The 18,770-nt window shown below is 39.2% G+C and overlaps 1 long non-coding RNA gene across 6 annotated transcripts; it reads left to right on the top strand.

Moving 5' to 3' along the window:
* Nucleotides 1-692: 692 nt before the first annotated feature.
* LOC122313093 lies at nt 693-18,689 on the top strand. Of its 6 annotated transcripts, none has more exons than XR_006243288.1 (10): nt 693-1,063; nt 1,142-1,218; nt 1,463-1,570; nt 2,911-2,952; nt 16,816-16,910; nt 16,995-17,077; nt 17,186-17,267; nt 17,893-18,036; nt 18,155-18,226; nt 18,320-18,689. It is a non-coding gene; the product is annotated as an uncharacterized LOC122313093 (long non-coding RNA). The 6 variants fall into 6 exon arrangements; XR_006243284.1 differs by having other exon boundaries at nt 1,453-1,570; XR_006243286.1 differs by lacking the exon at nt 2,911-2,952.
* The last annotated feature ends 81 nt before the right edge of the window (nt 18,690-18,770 follow it).

The raw sequence follows: 18,770 nt of genomic DNA, 5'->3' as shown, positions 1-18,770 counted from the left end.
ATCTAAACACTTAACTCTCAAATTACTAAACTCATCTCAATTCAAAAACTCTTTCCACTCTACAATATTTTTTAACTCATCATCTTTTTATACATGAAACCCACAACATTTTTCAACTTTTTATAAATGGTATTAAACTCAACTTAACATTTAAACTTATTTTAAATGGGTCCCACATAACTCACTACTATCTTAAAAAATTTAGTTCAGCTCAACGTCCAAACGCAACATAAACTATCTAATTTTGACAATTTATTTGATTCATTAAGGATACAATTATTGAGATTAATAACAAATAGGACATGTGACACAATCGGTCAAATATCCCATCTCAAACATATATGCATAAATTGCAAAAATTTAAAAGTTTAGGTGTCAGTTGCTAAATTTGATAGTTTATAGTACAATTTAATTAAACCATGATAATTTGAAATTAGATACTAAACTCTCGTCTCTTTTCCGTTTTACAAAATCAATTTAGGATTTAGATCTTTACAGTACAGCATTTATAATGGATCTCAATCCTCGTCCATCAACCGGTATTGATATTTTGGGCTTTGGAAATCTTCTACCCCACTTCTTGGGAAACTTGATATGGGCCTTGTATTTTTGTTGGGTCAGATTTGGTCTCATGGTTATATGCGGAGCCCATCCTTCTTCGATTAGCCTAAAGCACAATGAACCCAAATGAAGTTAGGTAATTAACGGCTCTATCTCTGACTCCAGCTCCGTTGTGTTTGTGTAACGGTCTGTAAAACCCTTGTGCTTCACAATCCTCTCTCTCGTTCTATCCAGGGTTTATAATCAAACCTCGGCTTCGAATCGCTGACAAGCGTTCCTGTCTCTTGCTCAATATCCAAGTGGGCGAGGGAGAACGACAACGACGGCGACGCTTTGGCGGCGCAGAAGTTGAAGAAGCACAGGGGGAAGCACGACAAGCCGAAGCCATGGGACGAAGACCCCAACATCGACCACTGGAAGATCGGCAAGTTCGACCCCTCCTGGAACGAATCCGGTTTGCTCGAAGTCAGCTCCTTCTCCACTCTCTTCCCTCAATACAGAGGTAATTAAAACCCAGTTCTTTTGGGCATTTTTAGTTGATTTGAGATTTCTGAGTTGATTCTTCAATTAACTTGTTCAGAAAAATACTTGCAAGAGGTTTGGCCCAATGTGAAATCTGCTTTGAAAGAGTATTGTATTTCGTGTGAACTTAATCTGGTGAGTTCCATAAATTTCTTTTTAGTGAACGGATTACTGATTTTTATTTACATGAAAACTGATTTTTGATTACCTTGTTATTGCGCACTGAAACCGGAGTGTACTCGCTTAGGGTGGTGGTTTGGGACTGGTCAGTTTAGGGTTTATGGCAGAAAAAGCGTGTTGTTGCGATTGAGGAATAATTGGGAGAAGCGATTCTAATGAGTTATTGTGTCAATTTTGGTGTAAAACTAGTAAAAAACAGGCAATGGTTGGATAAGTCTGCAGAAGAGGAGCAAGAAGTGCACTGGAAAGAGAGTAGGAGAATCCGGGTGAAATCTTTGTTGTATCAGATTGCTCTCGTCCCATCAATGTAATGTGGATTTATACTGCGTTTCATTACATTTTAGCAAATATTTTAATAGAAAGTTTAAAAAAGAAAGCTTTACCAACTATGATTCATATCAGGTTTTGTGCCACTCTTGAAGAATATAAGGTGCACATGTGGGTGTCACCAATCCAGTTATATCAAACATTTTTTTTTTATAAGTAATAATCTTTGTTGAATATGAAGAAACTAGGCAATGCCCAAGTACACAGGAAGTATACAAAGTGAGACACCTAGTTACATTCTAGTGGGCTATAAGGAAAGTAGAAACTCATGAACATTCCCGCCGTTTAGAACAATAGCAGAAAACCATTGAAACAGAGAGAATACAAAAAAATTTCAGATTGCCCCCACTCGATGCTCCTTATCATTAAAGCACCTCTCATTCCTTTCCGACCATAAACACCACATTAAGCACAAAGGTATCATCCGCCACACTGCTGCCAATTGAGCACTGTTGTGAGATCTATTCCAGCATGCAAGTACCTCCACCACACTCCTAGGCATAACCCAGCTTAGCCCAGCTCTACTAAAGATTCCGGCCCATAACTCCCTAGCCACCTCACAATGTAAAAGCAGGTGATTTATCGATTTCCCACTCTTTTTGCACATATAGCACCACTCCATTACAACCATACCTTGCTTTCTAAGGTTATCAATCTTTAAAATCTTCCCATGAGCGGCTGTCCAAATAAAGAAAGCAACTTTAGAAGGTACCAACACCTGCCATATACTCTTCCACGGAAAGAAAGTAGATTGTTGTATTGTCAGGGCCTTGTAAAAAGATTTAACAGTAAACTTTTTATTCCCCGTGTGAGTCCACAACATACGGTCACGCCCATTGACGCCTAGATTTACTGAATACAAATAACTGTAGAAATCTACCAGCTCTTCGAGTTCCTAATCCTGAGCATTTCTTGTAAAAGTGATATTCCAAGTTACTGTCCCATTGGCACGACATAATATTTCCAAACTAGGTTATCCAGATTTTATTTTATTTTTTTCCACTGGTAGTCATATGTCATTTCTTTGGTTTGCTGGTTTCACCTTTATTAGCTTCTTAAGTACCCATTGCCCAATTCCATTTTGCTAGTAGCTGGAACTTCAAATTGTGGGATTTCTTCAAAGTGGAGTCATGAAATTGTAACATACGAACCTAGAATTTAGGTTAAGTCAGTTAGAAATTATTTAGTTATGTTATGATTATATTTATTCTTTTTATTAATTACTTATTTATTAAATTATCTCTATGGTAAGATTTTAAGTAATTAGATTGCTACGACACGTTTTCTAGAAAGATTAGTAACGTCTAGTGCCTCGTATAGGTCACGAGCTACAACGTGAGATTTCTGAAGCAGCGCTAAGAGGTAAATAGTATGATCATATAAATGTACACGTAATGTAAATATTATAATTGGGTATGATAATATGATATGGTTTTGATGGTTATCTACGTTGCGCTAAGAGCCAAGTCAAGGTTAGATTGCTTTCACGAACTTCTATGAATTACGATGATTTACATGAAAGTAAGCCTATATATATGTTATGCTTTTACGGATTGTTGATTGATGGATTGAATGTTACAAAAAATCACATGGAAATCATGATATGATCATATAATAATTTAAGATAGGTATTCTATGAATTAAAATAGCCAGATCATGCATGCTTCATTCATGTAGTACTTAGACCATATATGCCATGTATTGTTCATGCAATAACTTAAGTCAAGCATGCCATGTAATAAATAGCCTAATCATGTATGACATGTTCATTAGTTCTCAGATCATGCATGCCATGAAATGTCATAAAATGATTAAATCATGTTAGGCCATGTCATGCTATACTATACCATGTACAAGAATATATCATGTTATGCCATGCCATGTACAAGAATATGCCATGTTAGAAAAGTCTAAGAAGTCCAAGAAAATTATCATGCATCAAGAAAGATAAACATTTTAAGGTAACACGGATCCAAGCGTGTTTACCACAGTTATGCTAAGACGGTACCACGGACTCAAGCGTGGTTACCACAAGTTAAGTGAAACACGGACTCAAGCGTGTTTCACTCCATGTCATGCAAGTTAAGTGAACATGGACCCAAGCATGTTTCATTTCATGTCAAACAAGATAAGTGAAACACAGACCCAAGCGTGTTTCACTCCATGTCAAGCAAGATAAGTGAAACACGGACTCAAGCGTGTTTCACTCCATGTCAAGCAAGATAAGTGAAACACGGACTCAAGCGTGTTTCACTCCATGTCAAGCAAGATAAGTGAAACACGGACTCAAGCGTGTTTCACTCCATGTTAAGCAAGATAAGTGAAACACGGACCCAAGCGTGTTTCACTCCACGTCAAGCAGGATAAGTGAAATATGGACTCAAGCGTATTTCACTTCATGTTATGCAAGTTAAGTGAAACACGGACTCAAGCGTGTTTCACTACATGACAAGTTATGTGGTGCCACGGACTCAAGCGTGGTTCACCATGAAATAAGTACAATTCAAGATAAACAAATTACTCATGCATTCACGCTTCATGTTTGCCATGATTATGAGTGTTTCCACCCATGTTAATCCATGAATGTTATATGAAAGTTATGATAAGGCTTTAAAAACCAAATTTATGCTAAGCTAGATAGTATTTTACGGTATGATGTATTATTTACTGAGTATTCGACTCATTTTTGTTGTTTGTCTTTTTGTTTTCTTCTATGTTGATTGCCACAGATGGTGATTATGATGATGCGGAGCTGGATGGCCAGGAGTAGATTTAGTATAAGGACTTAGAGATGAATAAGTGTCAATTACACAAGGATTAAGTTTCTTTTATGTCATTTCAATAATTAGTCTTGTTTAAGATTAGCTCATGTTTTGCTTTATTCAGTTTCAAGTTTCAAGACTATTTATATCCTTTCAGTTAAGTTTCTTTCAATAAATAAGGTATTTCAGAGTAATGAGTCTTTTTACCGGGCATTTTATTATGTTTGTTAGTAATGTCTCTATCCTACGGGAACGGGGAGTTACAATTGGTATCAGAGCCAGGTTGAGAGATTCTGTAGACTCCTTTTGTTTTATAAAAAAAAAAAAAAAAAAAAAATAAGTTAGGATAGAAATTACCTAGGACGACTCCTGGCCAGCTCGAGGTTCACGAGGATCTTTATGATTATGTTTTAATTATTGCTTTGCTTGATTGAGTGCTTCATTGTTGATTGATTGTATTAGTTATACTCATTGCATGAACGCTGTTATTAGAATGGCACCGGTTACTAGGCGTAATGAGCACCCTGAAGGCTCCACAGAACCAGCACCGAATGAGCCTGAGGTATTTGCTGCTGCTACTACCAGACTTCTTCGGTACCTTGCTGATGATCAGGGTTTAGGAGTGAGGAATCCCAGGGTCGGTTGCACCCTAAACCAGTTTACGCAACAGCACCCTCCGACTTTTGACGGCAAAGCAGAAGCACTTGATGTAGAGAGTTGGATAAAAAGAATGGAAAAGATTTTCAGAGCTCTGTTCTGTACTGACAAACAGAAGGTAGAGTATGCCACTTATGTGCTGGCTGATGAGGCAGATGAGTGGTGGACCTCTACCCGGGAGCTACTGCAACTTGAACTTGGTGAAGGGGTACCCATCACTTGGGACCGCTTCAAAAAGGCCTTTTTGGACCGATTCTTTTCTCCTGCACTCCGGGAGGCAAGAGCTAGGCAGTTTATTGACATAGCTTAGGGAACCATGACGGTGGAGCACTATGCCGCCACCTTCGTGGCATTATCGAGGTTTGCAAGTTATCTGATTCCTGATGAGGAAAAGAAGTGTGAAAAAATTTGAGCGAGGCTTGACTGTCCCCTATCCGTTGCGACACCTACCGGTGAGCACGTAGTTTGCGACACCATAATTAAAAATTTGCCCTATAGATATTAGTGGGAGGCACCTTCTAGCAGACTTGGTAATTTTTGATATGATGGGGTTTGATGTAATTTTGGGAATGGATTGGTTATTCCGAAATCACGCCTGTGTAGACTGTTTTAAAAAGGAAGTAGTTTTCAAAACCCCGGGCAAGGAAGAATTCAGCTTTTGTGCAAAGAGAGGAAACTCCCCACCTCGAATGATCTCAGTTTTGCAAGCAACCAGATTACTAAGACAGGGATGCTTTGGGTTTCTGGCTAGTCTTGTAGCACCACCTGTAGAGGGACCCAAGCTTGAAGATATCCCCGTTGTCGGAATTTTCGGATGTGTTTCCGGAGGATCTTCCAGGGTTGCCCCCGGACCGGGAGGTTGACTTTTCAATTGATCTTTTACCTGGGACGGCACCTATATCGAAGGCACCTTACCGTATGGCTCTAGTGGAGCTGAAGGAGCTTAAGGAGCAGTTGAAGGAGTTGTTGGAGAAGGGTTACATCGGCCCTAGTGTGTCACCATGGGGCGCACCGGTTCTTTTTTGTGAAAAAGAAGGACGATTCAATGAGACTCTGCGTTGATTATCGAGAATTGAATTGGGTGACAGTGAAGAACAAATACCCCTTACCAAGAATTGATGATTTGTTTGACTAGTTACAAGGGGCCCAAGTTTTCTCCAGATTGATCTACGATCAGGCTACCACCAACCTTAAGATCAAGTCAGAAGATGTTTTCAAGATGGCGTTCAAAACTCGTTAGGACACTGAGTTTTTTTTAGTCATGCCATTCGGTTTGACGAATGCCCTAACAGTCTTCATGGACATGATGAATAAAGTGTTCAGGGAGTATGTAGATCAATTTGTTTTTGTGTTTATTGATGACATTCTAATCTACTCTAAAAGCCCAGCAAATCATGAAGGACATTTGAGGGTTGTGTTACAGATATTAAGGAAGCAACAAATGTTCGCAAAATTCAAGAAGTGTGATTTCTGGTTGAAAGAGATTACCTTTTTGGGGCATGTCGTGTCAAAAGAAGGAATTTTAGTAGACCCGATGAAAATTGAAGCAGTTGTGAACTGGGCCACGCCAACCAATGTTAATGAAGTCAGAAGCTTCTTAGGTCTTGCAGGGTACTACAGGAGGTTCGTCGAGGGGTTCTCCAGTATCGCAGCCCGATGACTAAGCTGACGAGGAAAAATGAGAAATTTATATGGACTGAAGATTGTGAAAGAAGCTTTCAGGAGCTGAAGAAGAGACTAGTCACAGCACCTGTACTCATTGTTCCCTCAGGCAATGCAGGATTTATCATTTACAGTGATGCTTCTCTCAAGGGTTTGGGTTGTGTCTTAAGGCAGCATGGGAAGATTATTGCCTACGCTTCTCGACAACTCAAGAGTTACGAAGAGAATTATCCGACGCATGACCTAGAGCTTGCAGCTGTTGTGTTTTTCTTGAAGTTATGGAGACACTATCTCTATGGGGAGAAATGCGAGATTTATACCGACTATAAGAGCTTAAAGTATTTCTTTACTCAGAAAGACTTGAATATGAGACAGCGCAGATGGTTAGAACTTGTAAAGAATTATGACTGCAACATCAACTATCATCCGGGTAAAGCTAATGTAGTGGCAGATGCCTTGAGTTGGAAATCGTCCTCTAGTACCCTCGCTTCTATGTAGACCCCTCAGAAGCACATTCTTTTGGATATGGAGAGAGCAGGGATAGAGATGATTATGGACACACAGGCTCGGTTGAGCAGTCTGACTTTGGGATCATCATTAATAGATCAGATAAAAGTTGCCCAAAACAGTGATCCAGGCTTAGTGAAGATCAAAGGAGAGGTACCAGAAGACAAAAGGCCTGAATTTTCAATATCTGGGGATGGCACTCTGAGGTTTAAAGGAAAAATTTGTGTTCCGAATGTTAAAGAGATTAGAGATGTGATTTTGAAAAAGGCTCACCGCTCACTCTATACAGTTCACCCTGGTAGCACTAAGATGTATAGAGATTTGAAGCAACAGTTCTGGTGGAGCGGTATGAAACGTGAGATAGCTAATTATGTGGCTCAGTGTCTAACTTGTCAATAGGTCAAAGCAGAGCATCAGAGGCCATCCGGGCTATTACAACCACTCCCTATACCGGTTTGGACCTGGGATGAATTTGGTATGGATTTTGTTTCAGGATTTCCTAAGGCACCAGGGGGTCAGGATGCGGCATGGGTGATTATTGACAGATTGTCAAAGTCAGCTCATTTCATTCCAGTTCAGATGACGTATTCTACAGAAAAATTGGCAGAGTTGTATGTACGCGAAATTGTTAGGTTGCATGGAATCCCTTCAAAGATTGTATCAGACAGGGATACTCGTTTCACTTCAGTGTTCTGGAGAAGTGTACAGAAAGAGTTAGGGACGGAATTGACCTATAGTACAGCCTTTCATCAGAAAAATTGGCAGAGTTGTATGTACGCGAAATTGTTAGGTTGCATGGAATCCCTTCAAAGATTGTATCAGACAGGGATACTCGTTTCACTTCAGTGTTCTGGAGAAGTGTACAGAAAGAGTTAGGGACAGAATTGACCTATAGTACAGCCTTTCATCAGCAAACAGATGGGCAATCAGAGAGGACAGTGCAAATTTTGGAGGATATGCTTAGAGCTTGCATGATGGACTTCAAGGGCAGTTGGATTAAATACTTACCCTGATTGAGTTTGCATACAATAACAGTTACCAAGAGAGCATTCAGGCGGCCCCATATGAGGTTCTTTATGGTCGTAAGTGTCGGTCACCCCTTTATTGGGATGAGGTTGGAGAACGTAGAATCCTTGGGCAGGAAATTATTCAAAATATGCGTGAAAAGATAGTTGTCATTCGGAAAAGGCTCGCCATTGCGCAAGAACAACAGAAAAAGTATGCAGATCAGAGGTGTCGAGAGCTACAATTTGAGGTAGGAAGCAAAGTATTCTTGAAAATTGCGCCGGTGAAGGGAATCATGAGGTTCAGAAAGAAGGGCAAGTTGAGTTCGAGATATTTTGGACCCTTTGATGTACTGGAGAGGATTGGAGCTACAGCTTATAGGTTGGCTCTTCCACCACGGTTGTCTGCGATTCACGATGTTTTTCACATCTCCATGCTTCGGGAGTATATACCAGATCCGACACACATTTTAGAATACGAACCTCTCCAAGTTCGCGAGGATCTCACCTACGAGGAGTTTCCAGTTGGGATCCTTGCACAAAGGACTCAAGTCCTCTGTAAGAAGACCATTTCGATGGTCAAAGTACTTTGGAGTAACCATACGGAAAAAGAGGCTACATGGGAACTAGAGGAGGACATGAAGAACAAGTACCCATACTTGTTTGATTGAGGTACGTAATCTCGAGGACGAGATTTTTCTTAAGGAGGGGAGATTGTAACATACGAACCTAGAATTTAGGTTAAGTCAGTTAGAAATTATTTAGTTATGTTATGATTATATTTATTCTTTTTATTAATTACTTATTTATTAAATTATCTCTATGGTAAGATTTTAAGTAATTAGATTGCTACGACACGTTTTCTAGAAAGATTAGTAACGTCTAGTGCCTCGTATAGGTCACGAGCTACAACGTGAGATTTCTGAAGCAGCGCTAAGAGGTAAATAGTATGATCATATAAATGTACACGTAATGTAAATATTATAATTGGGTATGATAATATGATATGGTTTTGATGGTTATCTACGTTGCGCTAAGAGCCAAGTCAAGGTTAGATTGCTTTCACGAACTTCTATGAATTACGATGATTTACATGAAAGTAAGCCTATATATATGTTATGCTTTTACGGATTGTTGATTGATGGATTGAATGTTACAAAAATCACATGGAAATCATGATATGATCATATAATAATTTAAGATAGGTATTCTATGAATTAAAATAGCCAGATCATGCATGCTTCATTCATGTAGTACTTAGACCATATATGCCATGTATTGTTCATGCAATAACTTAAGTCAAGCATGCCATGTAATAAATAGCCTAATCATGTATGACATGTTCATTAGTTCTCAGATCATGCATGCCATGAAATGTCATAAAATGATTAAATCATGTTAGGCCATGTCATGCTATACTATACCATGTACAAGAATATATCATGTTATGCCATGCCATGTACAAGAATATGCCATGTTAGAAAAGTCTAAGAAGTCCAAGAAAATTATCATGCATCAAGAAAGATAAACATTTTAAGGTAACACGGATCCAAGCGTGTTTACCACAGTTATGCTAAGACGGTACCACGGACTCAAGCGTGGTTACCACAAGTTAAGTGAAACACGGACTCAAGCGTGTTTCACTCCATGTCATGCAAGTTAAGTGAACATGGACCCAAGCATGTTTCACTTCATGTCAAACAAGATAAGTGAAACACAGACCCAAGCGTGTTTCACTCCATGTCAAGCAAGATAAGTGAAACACGGACTCAAGCGTGTTTCACTCCATGTTAAGCAAGATAAGTGAAACACGGACCCAAGCGTGTTTCACTCCACGTCAAGCAGGATAAGTGAAATATGGACTTAAGCGTATTTCACTTCATGTTATGCAAGTTAAGTGAAACACAGACTCAAGCGTGTTTCACTACATGACAAGTTATGTGGTGCCACGGACTCAAGCGTGGTTCACCATGAAATAAGTACAATTCAAGATAAACAAATTACTCATGCATTCACGCTTCATGTTTGCCATGATTATGAGTGTTTCCACCCATGTTAATCCATGAATGTTATATGAAAGTTATGATAAGGCTTTAAAAACCAAATTTATGCTAAGCTAGATAGTATTTTACGGTATGATGTATTATTTACTGAGTATTCGACTCATTTTTGTTGTTTGTCTTTTTGTTTTCTTCTATGTTGATTGCCACAGATGGTGATTATGATGATGCGGAGCTGGATGGCCAGGAGTAGATTTAGTATAAGGACTTAGAGATGAATAAGTGTCATTTACACAAGGATTAAGTTTCTTTTATGTCATTTCAATAATTAGTCTTGTTTAAGATTAGCTCATGTTTTGCTTTATTCAGTTTCAAGTTTCAAGACTATTTATATCCTTTCAGTTAAGTTTCTTTCAATAAATAAGGTATTTCAGAGTAATGAGTCTTTTTACCGGGCATTTTATTATGTTTGTTAGTAATGTCTCTATCCTACGGGAACGGGGAGTTACAATTGGTATCAGAGCCAGGTTGAGAGATTCTGTAGACTCCTTTTGTTTTATAAAAAAAAAAAAAAAAAAAAAATAAGTTAGGATAGAAATTACCTAGGACGACTCCTGGCCAGCTCGAGGTTCACGAGGATCTTTATGATTATGTTTTAATTATTGCTTTGCTTGATTGAGTGCTTCATTGTTGATTGATTGTATTAGTTATACTCATTGCATGAACGCTGTTATTAGAATGGCACCGGTTACTAGGCGTAATGAGCACCCTGAAGGCTCCACAGAACCAGCACCGAATGAGCCTGAGGTATTTGCTGCTGCTACTACCAGACTTCTTCGGTACCTTGCTGATGATCAGGGTTTAGGAGTGAGGAATCCCAGGGTCGGTTGCACCCTAAACCAGTTTACGCAACAGCACCCTCCGACTTTTGACGGCAAAGCAGAAGCACTTGATGTAGAGAGTTGGATAAAAAGAATGGAAAAGATTTTCAGAGCTCTGTTCTGTACTGACAAACAGAAGGTAGAGTATGCCACTTATGTGCTGGCTGATGAGGCAGATGAGTGGTGGACCTCTACCCGGGAGCTACTGCAACTTGAACTTGGTGAAGGGGTACCCATCACTTGGGACCGCTTCAAAAAGGCCTTTTTGGACCGATTCTTTTCTCCTGCACTCCGGGAGGCAAGAGCTAGGCAGTTTATTGACATAGCTTAGGGAACCATGACGGTGGAGCACTATGCCGCCACCTTCGTGGCATTATCGAGGTTTGCAAGTTATCTGATTCCTGATGAGGAAAAGAAGTGTGAAAAAATTTGAGCGAGGCTTGACTGTCCCCTATCCGTTGCGACACCTACCGGTGAGCACGTAGTTTGCGACACCATAATTAAAAATTTGCCCTATAGATATTAGTGGGAGGCACCTTCTAGCAGACTTGGTAATTTTTGATATGATGGGGTTTGATGTAATTTTGGGAATGGATTGGTTATTCCGAAATCACGCCTGTGTAGACTGTTTTAAAAAGGAAGTAGTTTTCAAAACCCCGGGCAAGGAAGAATTCAGCTTTTGTGCAAAGAGAGGAAACTCCCCACCTCGAATGATCTCAGTTTTGCAAGCAACCAGATTACTAAGACAGGGATGCTTTGGGTTTCTGGCTAGTCTTGTAGCACCACCTGTAGAGGGACCCAAGCTTGAAGATATCCCCGTTGTCGGAATTTTCGGATGTGTTTCCGGAGGATCTTCCAGGGTTGCCCCCGGACCGGGAGGTTGACTTTTCAATTGATCTTTTACCTGGGACGGCACCTATATCGAAGGCACCTTACCGTATGGCTCTAGTGGAGCTGAAGGAGCTTAAGGAGCAGTTGAAGGAGTTGTTGGAGAAGGGTTACATCGGCCCTAGTGTGTCACCATGGGGCGCACCGGTTCTTTTTTGTGAAAAAGAAGGACGATTCAATGAGACTCTGCGTTGATTATCGAGAATTGAATTGGGTGACAGTGAAGAACAAATACCCCTTACCAAGAATTGATGATTTGTTTGACTAGTTACAAGGGGCCCAAGTTTTCTCCAGATTGATCTACGATCAGGCTACCACCAACCTTAAGATCAAGTCAGAAGATGTTTTCAAGATGGCGTTCAAAACTCGTTAGGACACTGAGTTTTTTTTAGTCATGCCATTCGGTTTGACGAATGCCCTAACAGTCTTCATGGACATGATGAATAAAGTGTTCAGGGAGTATGTAGATCAATTTGTTTTTGTGTTTATTGATGACATTCTAATCTACTCTAAAAGCCCAGCAAATCATGAAGGACATTTGAGGGTTGTGTTACAGATATTAAGGAAGCAACAAATGTTCGCAAAATTCAAGAAGTGTGATTTCTGGTTGAAAGAGATTACCTTTTTGGGGCATGTCGTGTCAAAAGAAGGAATTTTAGTAGACCCGATGAAAATTGAAGCAGTTGTGAACTGGGCCACGCCAACCAATGTTAATGAAGTCAGAAGCTTCTTAGGTCTTGCAGGGTACTACAGGAGGTTCGTCGAGGGGTTCTCCAGTATCGCAGCCCGATGACTAAGCTGACGAGGAAAAATGAGAAATTTATATGGACTGAAGATTGTGAAAGAAGCTTTCAGGAGCTGAAGAAGAGACTAGTCACAGCACCTGTACTCATTGTTCCCTCAGGCAATGCAGGATTTATCATTTACAGTGATGCTTCTCTCAAGGGTTTGGGTTGTGTCTTAAGGCAGCATGGGAAGATTATTGCCTACGCTTCTCGACAACTCAAGAGTTACGAAGAGAATTATCCGACGCATGACCTAGAGCTTGCAGCTGTTGTGTTTTTCTTGAAGTTATGGAGACACTATCTCTATGGGGAGAAATGCGAGATTTATACCGACTATAAGAGCTTAAAGTATTTCTTTACTCAGAAAGACTTGAATATGAGACAGCGCAGATGGTTAGAACTTGTAAAGAATTATGACTGCAACATCAACTATCATCCGGGTAAAGCTAATGTAGTGGCAGATGCCTTGAGTTGGAAATCGTCCTCTAGTACCCTCGCTTCTATGTAGACCCCTCAGAAGCACATTCTTTTGGATATGGAGAGAGCAGGGATAGAGATGATTATGGACACACAGGCTCGGTTGAGCAGTCTGACTTTGGGATCATCATTAATAGATCAGATAAAAGTTGCCCAAAACAGTGATCCAGGCTTAGTGAAGATCAAAGGAGAGGTACCAGAAGACAAAAGGCCTGAATTTTCAATATCTGGGGATGGCACTCTGAGGTTTAAAGGAAAAATTTGTGTTCCGAATGTTAAAGAGATTAGAGATGTGATTTTGAAAAAGGCTCACCGCTCACTCTATACAGTTCACCCTGGTAGCACTAAGATGTATAGAGATTTGAAGCAACAGTTCTGGTGGAGCGGTATGAAACGTGAGATAGCTAATTATGTGGCTCAGTGTCTAACTTGTCAATAGGTCAAAGCAGAGCATCAGAGGCCATCCGGGCTATTACAACCACTCCCTATACCGGTTTGGACCTGGGATGAATTTGGTATGGATTTTGTTTCAGGATTTCCTAAGGCACCAGGGGGTCAGGATGCGGCATGGGTGATTATTGACAGATTGTCAAAGTCAGCTCATTTCATTCCAGTTCAGATGACGTATTCTACAGAAAAATTGGCAGAGTTGTATGTACGCGAAATTGTTAGGTTGCATGGAATCCCTTCAAAGATTGTATCAGACAGGGATACTCGTTTCACTTCAGTGTTCTGGAGAAGTGTACAGAAAGAGTTAGGGACGGAATTGACCTATAGTACAGCCTTTCATCAGAAAAATTGGCAGAGTTGTATGTACGCGAAATTGTTAGGTTGCATGGAATCCCTTCAAAGATTGTATCAGACAGGGATACTCGTTTCACTTCAGTGTTCTGGAGAAGTGTACAGAAAGAGTTAGGGACAGAATTGACCTATAGTACAGCCTTTCATCAGCAAACAGATGGGCAATCAGAGAGGACAGTGCAAATTTTGGAGGATATGCTTAGAGCTTGCATGATGGACTTCAAGGGCAGTTGGATTAAATACTTACCCTGATTGAGTTTGCATACAATAACAGTTACCAAGAGAGCATTCAGGCGGCCCCATATGAGGTTCTTTATGGTCGTAAGTGTCGGTCACCCCTTTATTGGGATGAGGTTGGAGAACGTAGAATCCTTGGGCAGGAAATTATTCAAAATATGCGTGAAAAGATAGTTGTCATTCGGAAAAGGCTCGCCATTGCGCAAGAACAACAGAAAAAGTATGCAGATCAGAGGTGTCGAGAGCTACAATTTGAGGTAGGAAGCAAAGTATTCTTGAAAATTGCGCCGGTGAAGGGAATCATGAGGTTCAGAAAGAAGGGCAAGTTGAGTTCGAGATATTTTGGACCCTTTGATGTACTGGAGAGGATTGGAGCTACAGCTTATAGGTTGGCTCTTCCACCACGGTTGTCTGCGATTCACGATGTTTTTCACATCTCCATGCTTCGGGAGTATATACCAGATCCGACACACATTTTAGAATACGAACCTCTCCAAGTTCGCGAGGATCTCACCTACGAGGAGTTTCCAGTTGGGATCCTTGCACAAAGGACTCAAGTCCTCTGTAAGAAGACCATTTCGATGGTCAAAGTACTTTGGAGTAACCATACGGAAAAAGAGGCTACATGGGAACTAGAGGAGGACATGAAGAACAAGTACCCATACTTGTTTGATTGAGGTACGTAATCTCGAGGACGAGATTTTTCTTAAGGAGGGGAGATTGTAACATACGAACCTAGAATTTAGGTTAAGTCAGTTAGAAATTATTTAGTTATGTTATGATTATATTTATTCTTTTTATTAATTACTTATTTATTAAATTATCTCTATGGTAAGATTTTAAGTAATTAGATTGCTACGACACGTTTTCTAGAAAGATTAGTAACGTCTAGTGCCTCGTATAGGTCACGAGCTACAACGTGAGATTTCTGAAGCAGCGCTAAGAGGTAAATAGTATGATCATATAAATGTACACGTAATGTAAATATTATAATTGGGTATGATAATATGATATGGTTTTGATGGTTATCTACGTTGCGCTAAGAGCCAAGTCAAGGTTAGATTGCTTTCACGAACTTCTATGAATTACGATGATTTACATGAAAGTAAGCCTATATATATGTTATGCTTTTACGGATTGTTGATTGATGGATTGAATGTTACAAAAATCACATGGAAATCATGATATGATCATATAATAATTTAAGATAGGTATTCTATGAATTAAAATAGCCAGATCATGCATGCTTCATTCATGTAGTACTTAGACCATATATGCCATGTATTGTTCATGCAATAACTTAAGTCAAGCATGCCATGTAATAAATAGCCTAATCATGTATGACATGTTCATTAGTTCTCAGATCATGCATGCCATGAAATGTCATAAAATGATTAAATCATGTTAGGCCATGTCATGCTATACTATACCATGTACAAGAATATATCATGTTATGCCATGCCATGTACAAGAATATGCCATGTTAGAAAAGTCTAAGAAGTCCAAGAAAATTATCATGCATCAAGAAAGATAAACATTTTAAGGTAACACGGATCCAAGCGTGTTTACCACAGTTATGCTAAGACGGTACCACGGACTCAAGCGTGGTTACCACAAGTTAAGTGAAACACGGACTCAAGCGTGTTTCACTCCATGTCATGCAAGTTAAGTGAACATGGACCCAAGCATGTTTCACTTCATGTCAAACAAGATAAGTGAAACACAGACCCAAGCGTGTTTCACTCCATGTCAAGCAAGATAAGTGAAACACGGACTCAAGCGTGTTTCACTCCATGTTAAGCAAGATAAGTGAAACACGGACCCAAGCGTGTTTCACTCCACGTCAAGCAGGATAAGTGAAATATGGACTTAAGCGTATTTCACTTCATGTTATGCAAGTTAAGTGAAACACAGACTCAAGCGTGTTTCACTACATGACAAGTTATGTGGTGCCACGGACTCAAGCGTGGTTCACCATGAAATAAGTACAATTCAAGATAAACAAATTACTCATGCATTCACGCTTCATGTTTGCCATGATTATGAGTGTTTCCACCCATGTTAATCCATGAATGTTATATGAAAGTTATGATAAGGCTTTAAAAACCAAATTTATGCTAAGCTAGATAGTATTTTACGGTATGATGTATTATTTACTGAGTATTCGACTCATTTTTGTTGTTTGTCTTTTTGTTTTCTTCTATGTTGATTGCCACAGATGGTGATTATGATGATGCGGAGCTGGATGGCCAGGAGTAGATTTAGTATAAGGACTTAGAGATGAATAAGTGTCATTTACACAAGGATTAAGTTTCTTTTATGTCATTTCAATAATTAGTCTTGTTTAAGATTAGCTCATGTTTTGCTTTATTCAGTTTCAAGTTTCAAGACTATTTATATCCTTTCAGTTAAGTTTCTTTCAATAAATAAGGTATTTCAGAGTAATGAGTCTTTTTACCGGGCATTTTATTATGTTTGTTAGTAACGTCTCTATCCTACGGGAACGGGGAGTTACAGAAATGAATTCCTTTTCTTTTTGATTGTGAATGCATGGGACAATACAGTTGCTGCAATGAGTTAATTTAAAGGTTTGAAGCAAGTCAGGAGGATTGTGGAAGACTGCATACTAAATAGAATGCATCCTGTATACCATATCAAGGTGAATTGACTGGTCCTCTATTACGATTATAGTTATTTATTCTTGAGGATATGTAAACATTCTCAAACTCTCTTTTCTGAGTAGGTTCTTATGATGAAGAAAGAACTTGCAAAGGATCCTGCACTTGCACATGAAAACTGGGATAGGTTTCTTCCCAAATTCAAGAAGTACAGAATCTACTACATTGTTTGTTGTTTATGGACAGAATCTATTCTTTTCAATCTCTTTTGCTGCATATAATTTTTATATACGTTACTTCTGTAACCCTCACACAGGAAAAATGTTAAACAAAAGAAGGTTAAGACTAAAGAGAAGAAACCATATACACCTTTCCCTCCTCCACAACAGCCTAGCAAGGTGAGAGAACTGCTTCTAGTATCTACACGTTTTAGATTTCTGCAAGAGATTCAATGCTTTAATGTATTGTCATCATCATCACCATTCCCTCAATGCCACCAAAGGTGAGAACCCTTTTCTTTCAATTTTGATATCTTAAGTCTCTGAAAACCCCTAGAACAATAATTTCTTCTGCACGTGATAAAGATACAAATTTCAGCAGTTATTATGAATTTTTAATTGTTTAGTGATTATTACTGTCTCTGATTATATTGCACAATTTGATTATATGCACCTTTGAATATGATGTTTGTGACTATTGGTTTTTTACCTGTATTTAATACGAACAAGGTGGCTGCAAAGATGTGTATCTTTCAAAGATTAACCATAATTTTGGTACGCAGAATAAAAAAGATGTCAAATTTTCTTTTCCTTGTGCTTTGGTTGGTTGTCGATTTAGTGTGGAGACACGGATTTACTTGCTAAATTGGTGGGGTGAAGTATTTTTCTGTGGGTTCCTTGCATATTTTTAGAGCACTGAGACTCCTTCCAATGCTATGTCTCTTTTATGAGTTTATCTAATTTGTTGTCTTGCCTAAGAGATAGTATTAATTTATATGATGTGCAATTTCTATTGTATTTTCAGATCGATGAACAATTGGCAAGTGGATAATTCTTCATGTCTCAGAAAAAGAAATCGACAAAGAAGTGGCAAGAGAAGCAGTAGCAGCAGGCACAGAAAACCACAGAAAACAAAAGAAAAAGAGAAGCTTCATTTATTCCCCCGGAGGTCAGATTCTGAAGCGGTTTCACTCCTTTGTCACTTTATTGTAATCTTGATTCATGCTCTTTTGGTTGATTTCATCTTTTATTCCAATGAGTGAACAATTTGGTCATGGCAATCTCAGGAGCCGAGAATCCAGGATACAAAATCTGAGGATGATACCAAATATGTGGCGTCCATAGCCATGTCTCTAAAGGTAATATAAGATCGCGAGACCATGAGATTCAGGCGTCTTAATTTTTGGGACTTTTCCATTTTAACGTAATTCCCTGCAAAAATTGCTCTACAGGAAAAGGCTAAAGGCGTTTGGAAGGCAAAAGTTGGGTGAGAATATCAATGCTGAAGCTTATATTGCAGCAGCCGGCAAATCTTCTGATAAGAAATCCAAGGCCAAGCGCTGAGTCTTTAAATATGAGTATGGTGTGTCAGTGCTGATGTGCTTATATGGCTGACAGTCTCAGTGTGGGGGCATGACTGGTTATAGGAAATTTTGAGAAATTATAAATTACTTTTCTGAAAATACAAGCAACCCCTAAAATGGTATAATCGTGGTCATGGATTGAGAGTAACGAGCAAACCTGCCATTACTGTCACTAGAGATCCGACGGATCATAATATCCAACAGAAAAATGAGAATACATTATTAAATTTCCAGGCCACCTGTTGTTTGCTTTTTTAGGGAGGAAGACAACGTTATTCCTGATCTCGACCCAAGAAGTTATCTGTCTTTTACATTGCGA

The sequence above is a fragment of the Carya illinoinensis genome, chromosome 6 (assembly GCF_018687715.1).
Source record: "Carya illinoinensis cultivar Pawnee chromosome 6, C.illinoinensisPawnee_v1, whole genome shotgun sequence".
Classification (NCBI taxonomy): domain Eukaryota; kingdom Viridiplantae; phylum Streptophyta; class Magnoliopsida; order Fagales; family Juglandaceae; genus Carya; species Carya illinoinensis.
This window is presented reverse-complemented; position numbering and strand designations above follow the sequence as displayed.